The sequence below is a fragment of the Phyllobates terribilis genome, unplaced genomic scaffold (genome assembly GCF_046119375.1).
Source record: "Phyllobates terribilis strain yellow unplaced genomic scaffold, ASM4611937v1 Scaffold_13__5_contigs__length_258822181, whole genome shotgun sequence".
Classification (NCBI taxonomy): Eukaryota; Metazoa; Chordata; class Amphibia; order Anura; family Dendrobatidae; genus Phyllobates; species Phyllobates terribilis.
Window position 1 is genome coordinate 218,397,519 of NW_027362773.1, and position 19,176 is coordinate 218,416,694.

General features: G+C 46.5%; 4 non-coding genes across 4 annotated transcripts; all 4 read right to left on the reverse strand.

Moving 5' to 3' along the window:
* Positions 1-3,298: 3,298 nt before the first annotated feature.
* TRNAS-AGA (transfer RNA serine (anticodon AGA)) lies at positions 3,299-3,380 on the reverse strand. The gene has a single exon. It is a non-coding gene; the product is annotated as a tRNA-Ser (tRNA).
* A 912-nt stretch (positions 3,381-4,292) lies between these two features.
* Positions 4,293-4,364, reverse strand: TRNAQ-CUG (transfer RNA glutamine (anticodon CUG)). The gene has a single exon. It is a non-coding gene; the product is annotated as a tRNA-Gln (tRNA).
* A 9,985-nt stretch (positions 4,365-14,349) lies between these two features.
* Positions 14,350-14,421, reverse strand: TRNAQ-CUG (transfer RNA glutamine (anticodon CUG)). The gene has a single exon. It is a non-coding gene; the product is annotated as a tRNA-Gln (tRNA).
* A 1,708-nt stretch (positions 14,422-16,129) lies between these two features.
* TRNAQ-UUG (transfer RNA glutamine (anticodon UUG)) lies at positions 16,130-16,201 on the reverse strand. The gene has a single exon. It is a non-coding gene; the product is annotated as a tRNA-Gln (tRNA).
* Between the last annotated feature and the right edge of the window lie 2,975 nt (positions 16,202-19,176).

Sequence of the window (19,176 nt, forward strand, 5' to 3'; positions counted from 1 at the left end):
TCTCCAACAATAGTGAGGGTCGACTGCTGGTCTTTTAAGAATAGTAAGGGCCGTCTGTTGGCCCTATAAAAATAGGCTTTATGACTTTCAGAGTCCCTCCATCATGAATGAAACAGGATGTGTCTGATGATGTGTCACACACCACATTGCCAGATAAGGTTGTAAAATGTTAAAATGCCATTTCCCAGTGAATGTATTTGTCTTAAAAAAATAACGTAAAAAAACCCCTAAAACAATAGGATCTTTCTTTAGTATAAAAAACAGCGTCGCCAATTTAACCTCAATGTATTCACATTGTTCAGCTCCTGCACCTCCTCCTCCATCTCCGAAATGACCACATCAGTCACAAGCTGACAGCACTGCAGCACTGCCTTGGCCAAGCGGCAACAGGCTGTGCTGAAGATAACATGCTTAATGCTTAGATGACAAACCGCCCAGTACTGCAGAGTTGTTGAAAGCTGTAACACAGCAGCCTGATCTGTGGCTCTCACTGCTGAACAAACAGCCAGGCATGGTCGTGTGTGACAATGGGCGGAACCTGGTGACGGAGAAATGACAGCCGGAGTAGATACGGTTTCCCTCTATGCCAGTCCTTTCACCGAGCTAAAGAATATGGCTGTGGTGAAATACAACTCCCACTGAGAAGCTGTTTCAGATTGAAAAACATTGTGCCCACCAGAGGATTTGATTCTGAGGGCTCACCTTTCTCCCCCGCTCAAGAGCCCCATAGCAGCTGCAAAGTTAGCACTATCATGAACTCTCCTGAGGTGGAAGCCAGGGCACACCAGAGGATTCTCTGGTGGGACCGTCCAACCCTGCCGAGAAGCAGCCCTCACTAAGAAAAGTGTGGGGGAAGGTTCCCGGACACTCTATAACTGCTTTTTTAATGTGGATCAGACGTGCTTATGCATGTTATTTCCCAAACCGCATTGCAGATCAGGCCATTGCCCAACTCTGTAGTCATGAAATCAAATGCGCAAAGAAAGATGTTTGTGTGTGAAAGCACCACCGACAAGTGCGAGTTGATGTTGGACGGGCTGCCATTGCTTCTGCAACAAGCTGCATTAGAGGACTTCCTGGGAGAAATGACACCCAGAGTAGATACAGTTTCCCTCTATGCCAGTCCTTTCACCGAGCTAAATACAACTCAGCAAAAAAAGCTGTGGACTGGCTCTGTAATGTCCCTGGCCACGTTCACCTGTCCATGTGTTTGTGGTTAGGAGGTCCTTCCCAGTAAGTGCACTGGGGAGGGCACGGGTAATGTTGTGGGACCTGTGCTTTGGGAAGGCGGAGACGATACCGGGAGAAATAGTGGCGGCTGGGGACCAAGTATGGACACCCGGCTGCCGCCATGAGGTTGTGAAAAGCTTCCGCCTCCACGAGCCTAAAAGGCCACATTTCAAGTGAAAGCATCTTTAGAGGACTTCCTGGGAGAAATTACAGCTGGGTAGATATGGTTTCCCAAGTCCTTTCACCAAGCTAAAGAATATGGCTGTGGTGAAATACAACTCAGCAAAAAAAGCTGTGGACTGGCTCCGTACCGTCCCTGGCCACATTCACCTGTCCACCTGTTTGTGGTTAGGCAGTCCTTCCCAGTAAGTGCACTGGGGAGGGCACGGGTAATGTTGTGGGACCCGTGCTTGTGGAAGGCGGAGACGATACCAGGAAAAATAGTGGCGGCTGGGGACCGAGTATGGATAGTCGGTCGCCGCCATAAGATTGTGGACAGCTTCCGCCTCCACGAGCCTAAAAGGCCACATTTCAAGTGCAAGCAGCTGTCAAAAATTTGGCAGTATAGTATTGCATCGTGTGGGAGGGTGGGTGGCTGGCTGCATACTTGCTGCACTGGGACAAGGACGTGGACGGTGATTGTTGCCAGTCTGCAATGGCGGGAGGCATGTTCGCATGTGCCAAGGATCACTTATGATGGGCACACTTTTAGGCAGTGACCTGGGAGTCATAAATGCTTCCAGACGTCTTCCTCATGCTGTTCCCATGTCTTTTCAGCACTGTATGCATGTGTCTGATGATGTGTCACACACCACATGGCCAGATAAGGTTGTAAAATGTTAAAATGACATTTCCCAGTGAATGCATTTGTCTTGGTTGAAAGCAATGCAAAAGTGCAAAAATGCGTCAAAAACGCTACGTGTGAACATAGCCCAAGGTGTGGAGGAGCATTTTTTGTTTTGGTTGGTTATTTTGCCTTATATACAAGTCATTACCCTGGAAAGGATGATCCTTAACATATTTCCCAGGAAAATCCATTTTGGTTTAGTTTTTGTATGTTTTATTGTGAGTCCGTAAAAGTGGCGTAATACTCTGACAATGTTGTTGACAGCAGTGACCTGGGAGTCAGAAATGCTTCCAGGGGTCTTCCCCATGCTGTTCCCATGTCATTTGAGCACTGTTCCCGTCAATTTGGGCAATTTTTAGGCCCTCTGCAGACCCCCGGGGGGAGCCGCCTAAAAAATACTCGAGTTTCCCATAGACTTACTTTGGGCTCATTGCTAGGGTCGAGCAACCGAGTAGTCCAATTTGCTCGACTCGAGCAACGAGTACCCGCTGTTCATATGATCAGGTATTGAGAGTCTTTTAACCTCATTAAGTTTCCCAAAACGCCAAGCGGTTAACAGAAGTGAGCATATCACTCTTCAGGTATTTTTTGCTTGGTTCATACTTGCAATATGAGTCAATGAGCAGGTTAGAAAGACCCCTGGAAGGTTCCTGAGTGACATTTGCAGCATTTTGTGAGCAAAAACAAAAGCCACAAAAACACCCTCAATCAATGCCCAAAACAATTATTTGAAAAACATCACCAAACTATGTTTACAAAAATGCTGGAAAACACTAAAAAGGGTGATTCAGGAAAAGAATCGCTGTCGTTTCTTGAAGCCGTTTCGGCTTGAAATCCTTGTCAGTTTCAACCACCTGGAAAATGTGTCATGCGAACATTGGCACAAGTTATAGAGTACGGTTGCTTGGTGTGACATAGATGGTATGAGTTTTGCTTCATGAAGTCAAGTTTAACTTTCGCATTAAACTTTCTTGATAGAAAGATAGATAGAGGAGTTGCACCACATACCTGATGGCACCCTTTGAGCTATTTTTGATTGGTGGTGTGACACACAAGTGACATCGCACCAGGCTGAATAATCAAAAGAAGATCTACAGATGCTGTTAAGCTGGTTCTACAAATCAGATCCAAAGATTACACACAATTCCCGTGGGGGATAGACTTGGGAACGTGCAAATTGATCTACTCAGATAATAAGTCAAAATGTTATTGGAAGATAGACGTAGTCGGCAGGATTTGAACCTGCTCAAGTAGACCCCAATGGATTTCTAGTCCATCGCCTTAACCACTCGGCCACAACTACTCAGACACTGTTTCATTCTTATGAGTTTCACATCTTTTCTTATACCACCATGATCAATATCAGTGATTATCCTTCTGGAAGACATCTCAAAAAATGGAAGATTTCAATTCGAAAAAAAAAAATTCCAGGCCTCACTGAAATGTAAAAATCTGATTTAAAGGTATCATCAATTGGAACTTTGTACAGTTCAAGGTTTTTTAAAATACATAAGGCGGATTTCGAGTGACTTTGTTCCAAACACCTCCTGAAAAAGGCTTTGAAAATGCTCAAAAGACTGAACAGATTCATTTCCATGCAAAAAGACTTGCTGTTCATATGATCAGGTATTGAGCGTCTTTTAACCTCATCAGGTTTCACAAACCGCCAAGTGGTTAACAGAAGTGAGCATATCATTCTTCAGGTATATTTTGCTTGCTTCTTACTTGCAATGCAAGTCAATGAGAAGGTTAGAAAGACCCCTGGAAGGTTCCTGAGTGACGTTCGCATCATTTTGTGAGCAAAAAAAAAAAAAGCCACAAAAACACTCAAACGATGCCCAAAACAATTCTTTGAAAAACATCACCGAACTATGTTTACAAAAATGCTGGAAAACACGAAAAAGGGTGATTCAGGAAAAGAATCGCTGTTGTTTCTTGAAGCCGTTTCGGCTAGAAATCCTCGTCCGTTTCAACCACCTGGAAAAAGTGACATGCGAACATTGGCACAAGTCATAGAGTACAGTTGCTTGGTGTGACATAGATGGTATGAGTTTTGCTTCATGAAGTCAAGTTTAACTTTCGCGTTAGACCTTCTTGATAGATAGATCTTTTTTGCCATGTGGATTTTAACTTTCTCTTTTTATGTTAAACCATGTGCATTGGCAAATTGAGTGTGAGCAGAAAAGATGAAACTGCTGTGCACAAAGAATTTCTCAGGTTTCACTGAGACTTGAACTCAGATCACTGGATTCAGAGTCCAGAGTGCTAACCATTACACCATGGAACCATATGACCAATGGAGCTGTCTGGATTTTCTTTTGAAAACGGTAAAAGAGCATGTGTAAATTGTGGAAATGTGAGAAATTCACACTGAATCCAGCGATCTGAGTTCAAATCTCAGTGGAACCTGGGAAATTCATGCATTATGGTGAAAACAGGTTTTAAAACTGTTCTGCAAATGTATATCTAATACACAGTGGTAAATTAATATCTCCTCCCTTTTCATTCCACAAGTGTCCTTAAAGTTCCATGATATCACAACAAGGACAGTTTTAAAATGTTGATGAAATCTGGCTAATAATTAGCGTGCTGGATCTATTAGCTGGAAAAAGGTTAGAAAAAAAGAAATTGCAAAACTTATGCTCATCCAGAAGTCACTAAAGATTTTTCATGGTGTGCTAAAAGGTTCCTTCAGAAAGATAATTCAAGTAGAGTTGGTGCAAATCAAAGTTCATATCCCAGTCCATCAGTCACGGCAGTGTCTGTGTTCACTGTAAAAAAGCAGATGTTGCACCACATACCTGATGGCACCCTCTGAGCTTTTTTCGATTGGTGGTGTGACTCACAAGTGACATCGCACCAGGCTGAATAATCAAAAGAAGTTCTACAGATGCTGTTAAGCTGGTTCTACAAATCTGGTCCAAAGATTACACACCATTTCTGAGGGGGATAGACTTGGGAATGTGAAAATTGATCTACTCAGATAATAAGTCAAAGTGTTATAGGAAGATAGACTTAGTTGTCAGGATTTGAACCTGCCCAGGGAGACCCCAATGGACTTCTAGTCCATCGCCTTAACCACTCGGCCACAACTACTCAGACGCTGTTTTATCCTTATGAGTTTCACATCTTTTCTTATACCACCATGATCAATATCATTGATTATCCTTCTGGAAGACATCTCAGAAAATGGAAAATTTCAATTGGAAGCAAAATTCCAGGCCTCACTGAAATGTAAAAATCTGATTTAAAGGTATCATCAATTGGAACCTTGTACAGTTCAAGGTTTTTTAAAATTCATAAGGCGGATTTCGAGTGACTTTGTTCCAAACACCTCCTGAAAAAGGCTTTGAAAATGCTCAAATGACTGAACAGATTCATTTCCATGCAAAAAGACTTGCTGTTCATATGATCAGATATTGAGCGTCTGTTAACCTCATCAAGTTTCCCAAAACGCCAAGCGGTTAACAGAAGTGAGCATATCATTCGTCAGGTATTTTTTGCTTAGTTCATACTTGCAATACAAGTCAATGAGAAGGTTAGAAAGACCCCTGGAAGGTTCCTGAGTGACGTTTAAAGCATTTTGTGAGCAAAAAAAAAAAAGCCACAAAAACACACTCAAACGATGCTAAAAACAATTCTTAGAAAAACATCACCAAACTATCTTTATAAAAATGCTGGAAAACACAAAAAAGGGTGATTCAGGAAAAGAGTTGCTGTCGTTTCTTGAAGCCGTTTCGGCTTGAAATCCTCGTCTGTTTCAACCACCTGGAAAAAGTGTCATGTGAACATTGGCACAAGTCATAGAGTACGGTTGCTTGGTGTTGTGGCGCCCTGCTGTGCACTTGTGCCACAGAACCCAGAAGGGTGCATGGATGGACTTCTCCACAAGAGGCCCTGACACATTCACACACATCCACCCTACCTCCTCAGACCAGCAGAGGGAGCCCAATTAGGGATATATAGATGGAGGGTGGAGCCAGGCAGCTCAATTAGTTGAGTTTTTAGTCTGAAGTTAGTTCAGAGAGTTCCTACTCAGACACAGAGAGGGACAGAGCTCAGAGTTGAGCAGAGAGCGTGCTGACGCTCAGAGAGCAGCGAAGAGGCAGCACGCTGGCTGCTGTGCTTAGGCGAGCCAAGGCCTACAGCACGAGTGAAGGCCTAGTAAGGGCCCTGAGTGTGGCCGAAGGCGAGAGGAGAAGGAAGAAGTAGCGAGGGGGCAGAGGAGCATACCAGGCTCACCCCAAGATATATACCGGACACCGGTCCGCGCCTACAGGGACCCTTTACACCCAGTAGGGACCACCGGAACCACTGGAGGACTACAGGTCCCAGGTTTACCAAACGTTGACTACAGTACCAGGGCTAGGAGTCACGGAGGCCCCAGCGTCCAGGGAGAGTGATCTCCAAGAAAAGGCCCTACCACCAGGTCAGCAGGTGCAAGGGAGAGAGAGACCGTAACCAAGCTAAGCCTAGTCCCAGGCAGGCCAGAAGCTTAGCGAGTAAAGCCACGGATCGTGCCTGCATCATCACCAGTAAAGGTACTGAAGCTTACCCCCGTGTGAGTGTCCGTCTTTCCTCCGGGACTGTCATGCCATCTCTCCCCAGCATCCACCATCTACCCCTACACTGCCCTGAGGCCTGCTACACCTGTGGGGATCCATTCTAACCAAGCTGCCCAAACACCTGCCTCAGAGGACTGTCGCAGTGCTGGTAATCCTTACCAGACACCACAGGTGGCGTCACGAACTTATTACAAACACCTTAAATCCCCTATAAATATCCCCCTTTTACTGACCGCCCTGGGTCATGGACTGGGTCTCTGCCACTGTGACATCACCCCCCAGCATCCACCGGCCCGGCACCGGGTGCCTCACGGTCCAGGGGGCGTATCAGCTTTGGTGTCACGAACAGGATTGCGTGCCTGTTGCCACCGGGTACTGTGCGCTTTAAAAGACTGTAATACTCACTGTTGTGAAGGTTTCCCGCCATTCCCGAGATTTCCCGCCATTTTCCTGTCGCCGCGCGGGAAGAAGAGGGGTGTAACCGCGGGAACCCGAGAGGCGTAACCGCTGGAAGCACGCGAAGCCTAGGACACGCCCCGCCCCTGACGTCGAACCAGGAAGCGCCAGGTCCTGGAAGGAGCCCAGAGGACGCTCTGACGTCAGACGCGAGCGACGCAAGGTCCTGGAAGAAGACCATCGCTCGCAGAGCTGCGGCCTACCTGATAAGAGGTGAAGAAGGTAGGCTCCGGTTCACTAAGGGGGCGCAACCATGGCCGACGACCAGCAAGCCGCCGGAGCACCGGTTAACGCTCCCGATGCCCAACCTGCGCCCGGCGCTACACAGGCCGGAGCGGCCGCTCCACCAGCAGGGGTCATGACTCCGTTGATACCCATGGCCATGCCGTATATCCCTGGAGCGAAATGGCTTCCCCAGTATAATGGCAAACCAGACACCCTGTCCAGATTCAAGAGAAAAATATGCGGTGTGCTAGACATGTATTCTATGACTGGTAGGCAGAGAGCTGCTATTGTGCTGGGACAATTGACTGGTGCCGCAGAGCGGGAAGTTGAAACCTGGCCAGCCGCAGACCAGGAATCGGTATCCATCATCTTTAAAAGACTGCAAACTGTGTTTGAAAACCGAACTGAGACGGATCTCTGGATGAGGTTCTACCACTGTGTCCAGAAACCTGAGGACAGTGTCCGGGACTACGCCTGGCGCATACAGGAAGCCCTGCAGGCCCTGAAACAGGTCAGTCCAGCCAGCATACAAAATGAAAATAAAATGCTGACGGAACAGTTCATCCGGGGGTTGATGTCCCAGGAGGAGAGCAGAACTGTACGGTGGTGGGCCTTAGATCATCCAGATGCCACCTTCGACACCCTTAAGGACATGGCTATAAAGGGCTGCAGCCTCTGGAAATAACAGACACTGCTATCCAGCGTTACCAGGGTGGGGCCACCCCAGTGCCTGCAGCACCCGCTGCTCCTTCATTAACGGCTGAAACAAAGATGCAAACAGTGTTTCCTAGCGAGCTGGACAGCCTACTCTCTGAAGTGCGCCAGTTAAGTAAAACCGTGGCCACTGTCCTGAGCACCCTGCAGCTACAGACGGAGCCTGAGCCAGAAGGAAGGATGCTACTGGCCGACAGCCCTGAGGACGTCTCCTGGATGAGGAGAAAAAGGAGGACAACGCCACCCCGGAGGAGGACACCGCCACCCCGTGGGAGGACCAACGACCAACGTCACCCTCCAGGAGAATTCATCTGCTACCGCTGCCACAAGGCAGGCCACGCAGTATGGAACTGTCCTTTAAACGAGCAAACCCTGGGGCCGAGGGCCGACACCCACAAGTAGATCAAGCGGGCTCATCAGGCTGGTACCATCGGTTCGTGGGAGGAAGACCTTTCCTGTCCATCGTGCTGGATGGCATCGCGACACCTGCCCTGCTGGACACTGGATCTCAGGTAACCATCATACCTGATGTCCTCTACAAAAGGTACTGGTCCGTAGATGAACTCAAGCTGCCAGCCCCGAACCTCTCCATCTATGCCTCTAGCGGCCTTCCTCTTAACCTAGTAGGGGTTAAGGATGTGACAGTGAAGGTGGGGAGAGCGGAACTAAAGGACCAAGGACTGATTGTAGTGGAGTCTAATCCTGGTGATACAGACTTGTATATGATACTTGGTACAAATATTGTCGGTAACTGTTTGGGAGAAGTGTTGTTTTTGCTCCAACAGATTGCTGACACCGCCAAACCAGGGCAGAGGAAGGTGCTCCAGAGAGAGATACGAGCCCTCCTGTACCAACAGCAGGTAAAGCTAACAGGTGGTGAAATTGGTAATGTACGGGTGACTGACCCGATACCCATTGTGATTCCCCCAATGAGTGAAATGCTGATTTGGTGTAGGGCAGCAATAGGTCTCAAAGGACAGTGGAGCCCATTAGCTCAGAGCACAGACCTACACTCTTAACTGCCAGAGGGGTGGTAGATGTACGCAATGGGAGGGTACCCGTACGTCTCCTAAATTGTGGGGAGGATGAAGTTAAATTACCAAGATACGCCACTGTTGCCAGGTTGTATACTGTGAATGATGATGCCATACACACAGTGGAATCCTTGACCCCGCCAAATACAGTGGAGGACAATGACTCCGAAGCTCAGCTGGAGTATTGGTGTCAACAGCTCCATGTTGGGACTGACGCCACTCCTGTCCATCAAAAACAAGGTGTATACAGGGTGGTCCAGTAATACGAACAGGTATTCAGCAAACACCCACTTGATTTTGGGAGGATTAAAGGGGTACAACACCATATACCCACAGGTGACCATCCACCCATCAAAGAACGTTACAGGCCCATACCACCAGCACACTACCAGAAATCAAAGGATATGTTGCATGATATGAAGAAAGCAGGGGTAATAAGAGATAGCTGTAGCCCCTGGGCAGCTCCCCTGGTCCTGGTCAGGAAAAAGGATGGAAGCATGAGGATGTGTATAGATTACAGACAGGTAAATCGCATAACACACAAGGATGCATACCCTTTGCCCGTATAGAGGAATCCCTGGCTGCACTAAAGTCTGCAAATTACTTTTCTATCCTTGACCTCACTAGTGGGTACTGGCAAGTAGCAGTTGCGGAAGAGGACCGGGAGAAAACGGCCTTCACTACCCCGATGGGACTCTGCGAGTTCAACAGTATGCCGTTCGGACTCTGCAACCCCCCTGGAACGTCCCAGAGATTGATGGAGTGCTGTTTGGGACACCGTAACTTCGAGACCGTGCTGCTATACCTGGATGACGTGATAGTGTACTCCAAGACGTATGAGGACCATTTGAAGCACCTGGCGGAAGTATTTGAGTCGTTGTCCTGGTATGAGATGAAATTGAAACCTTCCAAGTGCCATCTGCTTAAACAGAAGGTTCAGTACTTGGGGCACATCATCAGTCCAGAAAGAGTAGCACCAGACCCGGAGAAGGTCACTGCCATCCAGAAATGGACGGAACCGAAGAATCTCAAGGAGGTACATCAGTTCCTGGGACTGGTCGGGTATTACCGGAGATTTGTAAGGGACTACACCAAGAAGGCAGCACCTTTGCAAGATCTCCTGGTGGGACAGTCCAGCAGAGGCAAAACCCCCCCTTCCAGTGGGGTAAAGAGCAGGCTGAGTCCTTTGCAGTGATGAAAGAGATCCTGACCGGCGAAGAAATCCTGGCCTACCCCGACTACAGCCAACCTTTCCTGCTGTACACTGATGCCAGCAACGAGGGATTAGGAGCTGTGTTGAGTCAGAAGCAGTATGGCAAAGAGATGGTGATTGCCTATGCTAGCAGGAAGCTTCGTCCAACCGAGAGAAATCCGGAAAACTATAGCTCCTTCAAGTTGGAGTTCCTGGCCTTGGTCTGGGCCATCACTGAATGATTCAAGCACTACTTGGCCTCCAGTAAGTTCACGGCTTACACTGACAACAACCCCTTGACATATCTAGAGACAGCCAAGTTGGGAGCCATGGAACAACGGTGGATGGCCCGGCTGTCAAACTATCAGTTCACCATCAAGTACCGGGCAGGCCACAAGAACGCTAACGCCAATGCCCTATCCAGAATGCCTCACCAGTCGGACACTGAAGAAGAAGTGGATGACCTGGCGGAGATTGCGCTACCTGCCTTCCACAGAAATGGGATGGTCCACGAGCAGCGCATCTCCAGGAGGTATCGTGGTAAGACATTAAACCCCTTACCTCATCACAGTTGGAAGGAGACCCAGGACAGCGATCCGGTTGTCAGCCGTATCAAAGAACTGATAACCCAGGAAGGTTCCTCCCTGGAGAAGGACTGTGCCGAAGGTATGTCAACCGTAGGACCCATGAGATGGTATAGCAGATCGTAGTGCCCAGGACAGACATCCAGATGGTATTAGAGGCCTACCACGATCAAGCAGGGCACTTTGGCTGGAAGAAGCTGGAAACCCTCCTGAAGAATCTGTTTTATTGGGTTGGAATGCGGAGTTCCATAGAGAGGTGGTGCCGGGATTGTGGACCCTATAGTCTCAGAAGAAAAGACTACAGTAGTCAGAAGGTACCCCTGCAGTCCATCAAGACAACCCAGCCCCTGGAAATCGTCGCTCTGGACCAAGTCAAGCTGTCACCCAGCAGGTCAGGTTACTCGTATGCCCTGACCATGGTTGATCAGTACTCCCGGTTCCTGGTGGTAGCCCCCGTCAAGGATCTGATGGCAGAAACCGCAGCAAGGACATTTCAAGCATACTTCTGCAGTCCCCATGGATACCCGGATAAGGTGCTGACGGATCAAGGCCCTCCCTTTGAAGCCGAGCTGTTCAAAGAGTTTTGCCATCTGTACGGGTGTAAGAAGATCCGGACTACACCGTACCACCCCCAAACCAATGGGTTATGTGAAAAGATGAATAACATAGTCATCGACCTGTTGAAGACCTTACCTTTAGAAGAAAGAAACCAGTGGCCGGACAAACTACCTGACCTGGTAGATCTGTACAATCACATACCTGTGAGTTCCACCAATTGTACTCCAGCGTACCTCATGAGAGCAAGACCCGGAAAGTTACCCATGGACCTGGAGCTTGGAGTGGTAGAGCCAGAAGCAGATATGTCCACTGAAGACTGGGATATGACTCGACAGGAGCAGTACAAGAGAGTACAGGCCTGTGTCGAAGACAGTCTAAGTAGGGTGAGAGATAAACAGGAAGCACAGTACAACAAGAATGCTCCAGCCGAACCCTTGACACCTGGAGAAGTTGTGCTGAAACGAAAGAGAAGAAACCACAAGCTTGACGACCAGTGGGAAAGGGAACCTTACACTGTGTTGAATTCCAGATTCGACAATAGGAAAACCTGTCTAATTAGCAAATACCGGGAAAGAACAACTGCAACGGTATCAAGAGACCATCTGAAGTTGTGCCCAAGTCCGCTGAAGCCCCAGGAGGAAGTGCCTCTCACCGTACCGGAGGAGCCTAAAGAAGAAGTACTCCATACTGTCTTAGGAGATTTCCCGGCAGATTAGCCTCAACTGGATGGAGCGGTAATAATACCTGTGATACACTTGTACCAACAGCCAGAAGACTCTCCACTGCAAGTAAGACCTGTAAGTGCCCCGGAAGAGCCTGCTCAGGAAGAATCCCCGGAAGAAGGATCACCGGTAGAAGCAGAGCCAGTAGGCCCAGTAACCAGTGTACTTGCCAGTCCCGTAGAGAGGTTAAGGCAGTCTTGCAGTCCACCAACACATAGAGTTGATAGAGCGGAAAATAGCGCAAGCATCCACACTACACGCATCCCAGTACTACGTAGGTCATCGCGTAGCACAAAAGGCCATACCCCTGTCAGGTATAGGGAGTAAATAGATAAACACTGACAGTATAAATAGTTACCCCGTAGGGTATGTTCTTGTAATAATTTCATGTATTTATTTATTGATTTATTTTTCCTTGCTAATGGACAATTTATGTGACATGGACACTTCTCATTGCATTTAGTTACCCATAAGGCTACTGTATATATAAAAAGGACTCGGTGGCTGAGGACTGTGAGCAGCCCAAAAGCTGTCATGTACATAGTTACACTCCCTGGAGTGCCTTTTAAGCAACTTCAGAACAAAAACCTGTTTGGCGTGGCAGAAGTCGTGGTCTGACCCCGGATCGCCTGAGCCCTGCAGCCACGCCCAGGGCCTACGTGGAGGGTTTACGGACAGGTCCCTCAAGCTACCTTTGCACTTTAACCAGTGAGAGGGATACCCTGTTGGGATCTCACTGGAACTGATTTGAGAAACTCTGAAGATACTTTATATTATTGTACTATAATGTTACCTGTAACGTTCAAGAAAAGTGCCTCCCATAAAGGGAATAAATGTTATTGTTTAACCTGTTTTGAGAAAAATGCTTCAGTCCAGGAGTGCTGAATTTTACTAGGGGGGGATGTGGCGCCCTGCTGTGCACTGGTGCCACAGAACCCAGAAGGGTGCATGGATGGACTTCTCCACAAGAGGCCCTCACACATTCACACACCTCCACCCTACCACCTCAGACCAGCAGAGGGAGACCGTTAGGGATATATATATGGAGGGTGGAGCCAGGCAGCTCAATTAGTTGAGTGGTTAGTCTGAAGTTAGTTCAGAGAGTTCCTACTCAGACACAGAGAGGGACAGAGCTCAGAGTTGAGCAGAGAGCATGCTGACACTCAGAGAGCAGCGAAAAGGCAGCACGCTGGCTGCTGTTCTTAGGCGAGCCAAGGCCTACAGCACGCGTGAAGGCCTAGTGAGGGCCCTGAGTGTGGCCGAAGGCGAGAGGAGAAGGAAGAAGTAGCGAGGGGGCAGAGGAGCATACCAGGCTCACCCCAAGATATATATCGGACACTGGGTCCGCACCTACAGGGACCCTTTACACCCAGTAGGGACCACCGGAACCCCTGGAGGACTACAGGTCCCAAGTTTACCAAACGCTGACTACAGTACCAGGGCTAGGAGTCACGGAGGCCCCAGCGTCCAGGGAGAGTGATCTCCAAGAAAAGGCCCTACCACCAGGTCAGCAGGTGCAAGGGAGAGAGAGACAGTAACCAAGCTAGGCCTAGTCCCAGGCCGGCCAGAAGCTTAGCGAGTAAAGCCACAGATCAGGAGGCCCTATACCCGCTCACTGGGGCGAGTCCAAAAGTGCGCCCTTCGTCTGGAGTACCCTGGACCGTGCCTGCGTCATCACCAGTAAAGGTACTGAAGCTTATCCCCGTGTGAGTGTTCGTCTTTCCTCCGGGACCGTCCTGCCGTCTCTCCCCAGCATCCACCATCTACCCCTACACTGCTCTGAGGCCTGCTCCACCTGTGGCGAGCCGTCCTAACCAAGCTGCCCAAACACCTGCCTCAGAGGACTGTCGCAGCGCTGGTAATCCTTACCAGACACCACAGGTGGCGTCACGAACTTACTACAAACACCTTAAATCCCCTATAAATATCCCCCTTTTACTGACCTCCCTGGGTCACGGACCGGGTCACTGCCACTGTGACATCACACCCCAGCATCCACCGGCCCGGCACCGGGTGCCCCACGGCCCAGGGGGCGCGTCAGCTTGACATAGATGGTATGAGTTTTGCTTCATGAAGTCAAGTTTAACTTTTACGTTAGATCTTCTTGATATATAGATCTTTTTTGGCATGTGGATTTTAACTTTCTCTTTTTATGTTAAACCATGTGCATGCAAATTGAGGGGAGCAGAAAAGATAAAACTGCTATGCACAAATAATTTCTCAGGTTCCACTGAGATTTGAACTCAGATCGCTGGATTCAGAGTCCAGAGTGCTAACCATTACACCATGGAACCATACAAATGATGGAGCTGGCTGGATTTTATTTTGAAAACGGTAAAAGAGCATGTGTAAATTGTGAAAATGTGAGAAATTCAAATCAGTGGAACCTGGGAAATTCATGCATTATGGTGAAAACAGGTTCTAAAGCTGTTCTGCAAATGTATATCTAATACACAGTGGTAAATTAATATCTCCTCCCTTTTTATTCCACAAGTATGCCTAGAGTTCCATGATATCACAACAAGGACAGTTTTAAAATGTTGATGAAATCTGGCTAATAATTAGTGTGCTGGATCTATTAGCTGGAAAAAGGGTGAGAAAAAAAGAAATTGCAAAACTTATACTGTTAGAAAGCCGCTCATCCAGAAGTCACTAAAGATTTTTCATGGTGTGCTAAAACGTTACCTCGTAAAGATAATTCAAGTAGAGTTGGTGCAAATCAAAGTTCATATCGCAGTCCATCAGTCACAGCAGTGGTCTGTGTTCGCTGGAAAAAAGAAGGAGTTGCACCAGCATACCTGACGGCACCCTCTGAGCTTTTTTTGATTGGTGGTGTGACGCACAAGTGACATCGCACCAGGCTGAATAATCAGAAGAAGTTCTACAGATGCTGTTAAGCTGGTTCTACAAATCTGGTCCAAAGATTACACACCATTCCCGTGGGGGAAAGACTTGGGAACATGCAAATTGATCTACTCAGATAATAAGTCAAAATGTTATTGGAAGATAGACATAGTCGGCAGGATTTGAACCTGTGCAAGGAGACCCCAATGGATTTCTAGTCCATCTCCTTAACCACTCAGCCACAACTACTCGGACACTGTGCCATCCTTATGAGTTTCACATCTTTTCTTATACCACCATGATCAATATCATTGATTATCCTTCTGGAAGACATCTCAGAAAATGGAAAATTTCAATTGGAAACGAAATTCCAGGTGGCACTAAAATGTAAAAATCTGATTTAAAGGTATCATCAATTGGAACCTTGTACAGTTCAAGGTTTTTTAAAATTCATAAGGTGGATTTCGAGTGACTTTGTTCCAAACACCTCCTGAAAAAGACTTTGAAAATGCTCAAAAGTCTGAACAGATTCATTTCCATGCAAAAAGACTTGCTGTTCATATGATCAGGTATTGAGCATCTTTTAACCTCATCAAGTTTCCCAAACCGCCAAGTGGTTAACAGAAGTGAGCATATCATTCTTCAGCTATTTTTTGCTTGCTTCATACTTGCAATAAAAGTCAATGAGCAGGTTAGAAAGACCCCTGGAAGGTTCCTGAGTGATGTTTGCAGCATTTTGTGAGCAAAAAAAAAAAGCCACAAAAACACACTCAATCGATGCCCAAAACAATTCTTTGAAAAACATCACCAAACTATGTTTACAAAAATGCTGGAAAACACTAAAAAGGGTGATTCAGGAAAAGAGTTGCTGTCGTTTCTTGAAGCCGTTTCGGCTTGAAATCCTCATCGGTTTCAACCACCTGGAAAAAGTGTCATGTGAACATTGGCACAAGTCATAGGGTACAGTTGCTTGGTGTGACATAGTTGGTATGAGTTTTGCTTCATGAAGTCAAGTTTAACTTTCATGTTAGATCTTCTTGATAGATAGATCTTTTTTGGCATGTGGATTTTAACTTTCTCTTTTTATGTTAAACCATGTGCATTGGCAAATTGAGTGTGAGCAGAAAAGATGAAACTGCTGTGCACAAAGAATTTCTCAGGTTCCACTGAAATTTGAACTCAGATCACTTGATTCAAAGTCCAGAGTGCTAACCATTACACCATGGAACCATAGGTATGACAAAGCTGGCTGGATTTTCTTTTGAAACCGGTGAAAAGTGCATGCATAAATTGTGGAAATGTGAGAAATTCACACTGAATCCAGGATCTAAGTTCAAATCTCAGTGGAACCTGGGAAATTCATGCATTTTTATGGTGAAAACAGGTTGTAAAGCTGCTCTACAAATGTACACTCACTGCTCAAAAAAATAAAGGGAACACCTAAACAACATAATATAACTCCAAGTAAATCAAACTTTTGTGAAATCAAACTGTCCATTTAGGAAGCAGCACTGATTGACAATTAATTTCACATGCTGTTGTGCAAATGTAATAGTCGATAGATGGAAATTATTGGCAATTATCAAGACCCACTCAATAAAGGAGTGGTTATGCAGGTGGGGACCACAGACCACATCTCAGTACCAATGCTTTCTGGCTGATGTTTTGGTCACTTTTGAATGTTGGTTGTGCTTTCACACTCGTGGTAGCATGAGACGGACTCTACAACCCACAGAAGTTGCTCAGGTAATGCTGCTCATCCAGGATGGCACATCAATGCGAGCTGTGGCAAGAAGATTTGCTGTGTCGTTCAGCGTAGTGTTCAGATGCTGGAGGCGCTACCAGGAGACAGGCCAGTACACCAGGAGACGTGGAGGGGGCCGTAGGAGGGCAACAACCCAGCAGCCAGGACCGCTACCTCTGCCTTTGTGCAAGAAGGAACAGGTAGAGCACTGCCAGAGCCCTGCAAAATGACCTACAGCAGGCCACAAATGTGTATGTGTCTGCACAAACGGTTAGAAACCGACTCCATGAGGGTGGTATGAGGGCCCAACGTCCACAGATGGGGGTTGTGCTCACAGCCCAACACAGTGCAGGATGCTTGACATTTGCCACAGAACACCAGGATTGGCAAAGTCGCCACTGGCGCCCTGTGCTCTTCACAGATGAAAGCAGGTTCACATAGAGCACATGTGACAGACGTGACAGAGTCTGGAGACGCCGTGGAGAGCGATCTGCTGCCTGCAACATCCTTCAGCATGACCGGTTTGGCAGTGGGTAAGTAATGGTGTGGGGTGGCATTTCTTTGGAGGGCCCCACAGCCCTCCATGTGCTCGCCAGAGGTAGCCTGACTGCCATTAGGTACCGAGATGAGATCCTCAGACCCTTTGTGAGACCATATGCTGGTCCGGTTGGCCCTGGGTTCCTCCTAATGCAGGACAATGCCAGACCTCATGTGGCTGGAGTGTGTCAGCTGTACCCTCAAGATGAAGGCATTGAAGCTATGGACTGGTCCGCCCGTTCCCCGTGACCTTAATCCAATTGAGCACATCTGGGACATCATGTTTTGCTCCATCCACCGTCATGTTGCACCAAAGACTGTCCAGGAGTTAGCGGATTCAATGAGAATATTTCATTCATTCAGATCTAGGATGTGTTATTTGAGTGTTCCCTTTATTTTTTGAGCAGTGTATATCTAATACACAGTGGTAAATTAATATATCCTCCCTTTTTATTCCACAAGTGTGCCTAGAGTTCCATGATATCACAACAAGGACAGTTTTAAAATGTTGATGAAAACTGGCTAATAATTAGCGTGCTGGATCTATTAGCTTGAAAAAGGGTGAGAAAAAAAGAAATTGCAAAACTTATACTGTTAGAAAGCTGCTCATCCAGAAGTCACTAAAGATTGTTCATGGTGTGCTAAAAGGTTCCATCGGAAAGATAATTCAATTAGAGTTGGTGCAAATCAAAGTTCATATCCCAGTCCATCAGTCACGACAGGGTCTGTGTTCGCTGGAAAAAAGGAGGAGTTGCACCACATACCTGATGTCACCCTCTGAGCTTTTTTTGATTGGTGGTGTGACGCACAAGTGACATCGCACCAGGCTGAATAATCAAAAGAAGATCTACAGATGCTGTTAAGCTGGCTCTACAAATCCGATCCAAAGATTACAGACCATTTCCGTGGGGGATAGACTTGGGAAGGTGCAAATTGATCTACTCAGATAATTAGTCAAAACATTACATGAAAATAGACATAGTAGGCAGGATTTGAACCTGTGCAGGGAGAACCTGATGTATTTTTAGTCCATCGCATTAACCACTCGGCCACAACTACTCAGACACTGTTTCATCCTTATGAGTTTCACATCTTTTCTTATACCAGTATGATCAATATCATTGATTATTCTTCTGGAAGACATCTCAGAAAATGGAAGATTTCAATTGGAAACAAAATTCCAGGCCTCACTGAAATGTAAACATCTGATTTAAAGGTATCATCAATTGGAACCTTCTACAGTTCAAGGTTTTTTAAAATTCATAAGGTGGATTTCGAGAGACTTTGTTCCAAACACCTCCGGAAGAAGGCTTTGAAAATGCTCAAAAGACTGAACTAATTCATTTCCATGCAAAAAGACTTGCTGTTCATATGATCAGGTTTTGAGCGTCTTTTAACCTCATCAAGTTTGCCAAAATGCCAAGCGGTTAACAGAAGTGAGCATATCATTCTTTAGGTATTTTTTGCTTGGTTCATACTTGCAATACAAGTCAATGAGAAGGTTAGAAAGACCCCTAATCTTCCATTTTCTGAGATGTCTTCCAGAAGGATAATCGCTGTTATTGATCATGGTGCTATAAGAAAAGGTGTGAAACTCATAAGGATGAAGCAGCGTCTGAGCAGCTGTCCCCGAGTGGTTAAGGCGATGGACTAGAAATCCAGTGGGGTCAAGCATACCACCGATGAGGAGGGAGTTTGTCTGCATTTTTCTTGTCACATACATCATCAAATTCTTTATATATAGATGAATCAAAAACATATTAACAGAGCTCCCATAGTGTCTCTATTAAAATGAGGAATAAATTAATTGTTAAAAAATTTTAACTTTATTATGAATAAATATAAAACATACATGAAATAAGCAAAGGTATCAGAACATGTAGCAATCAAATATCAAAGTATATGACATTAGATTTTTTATATT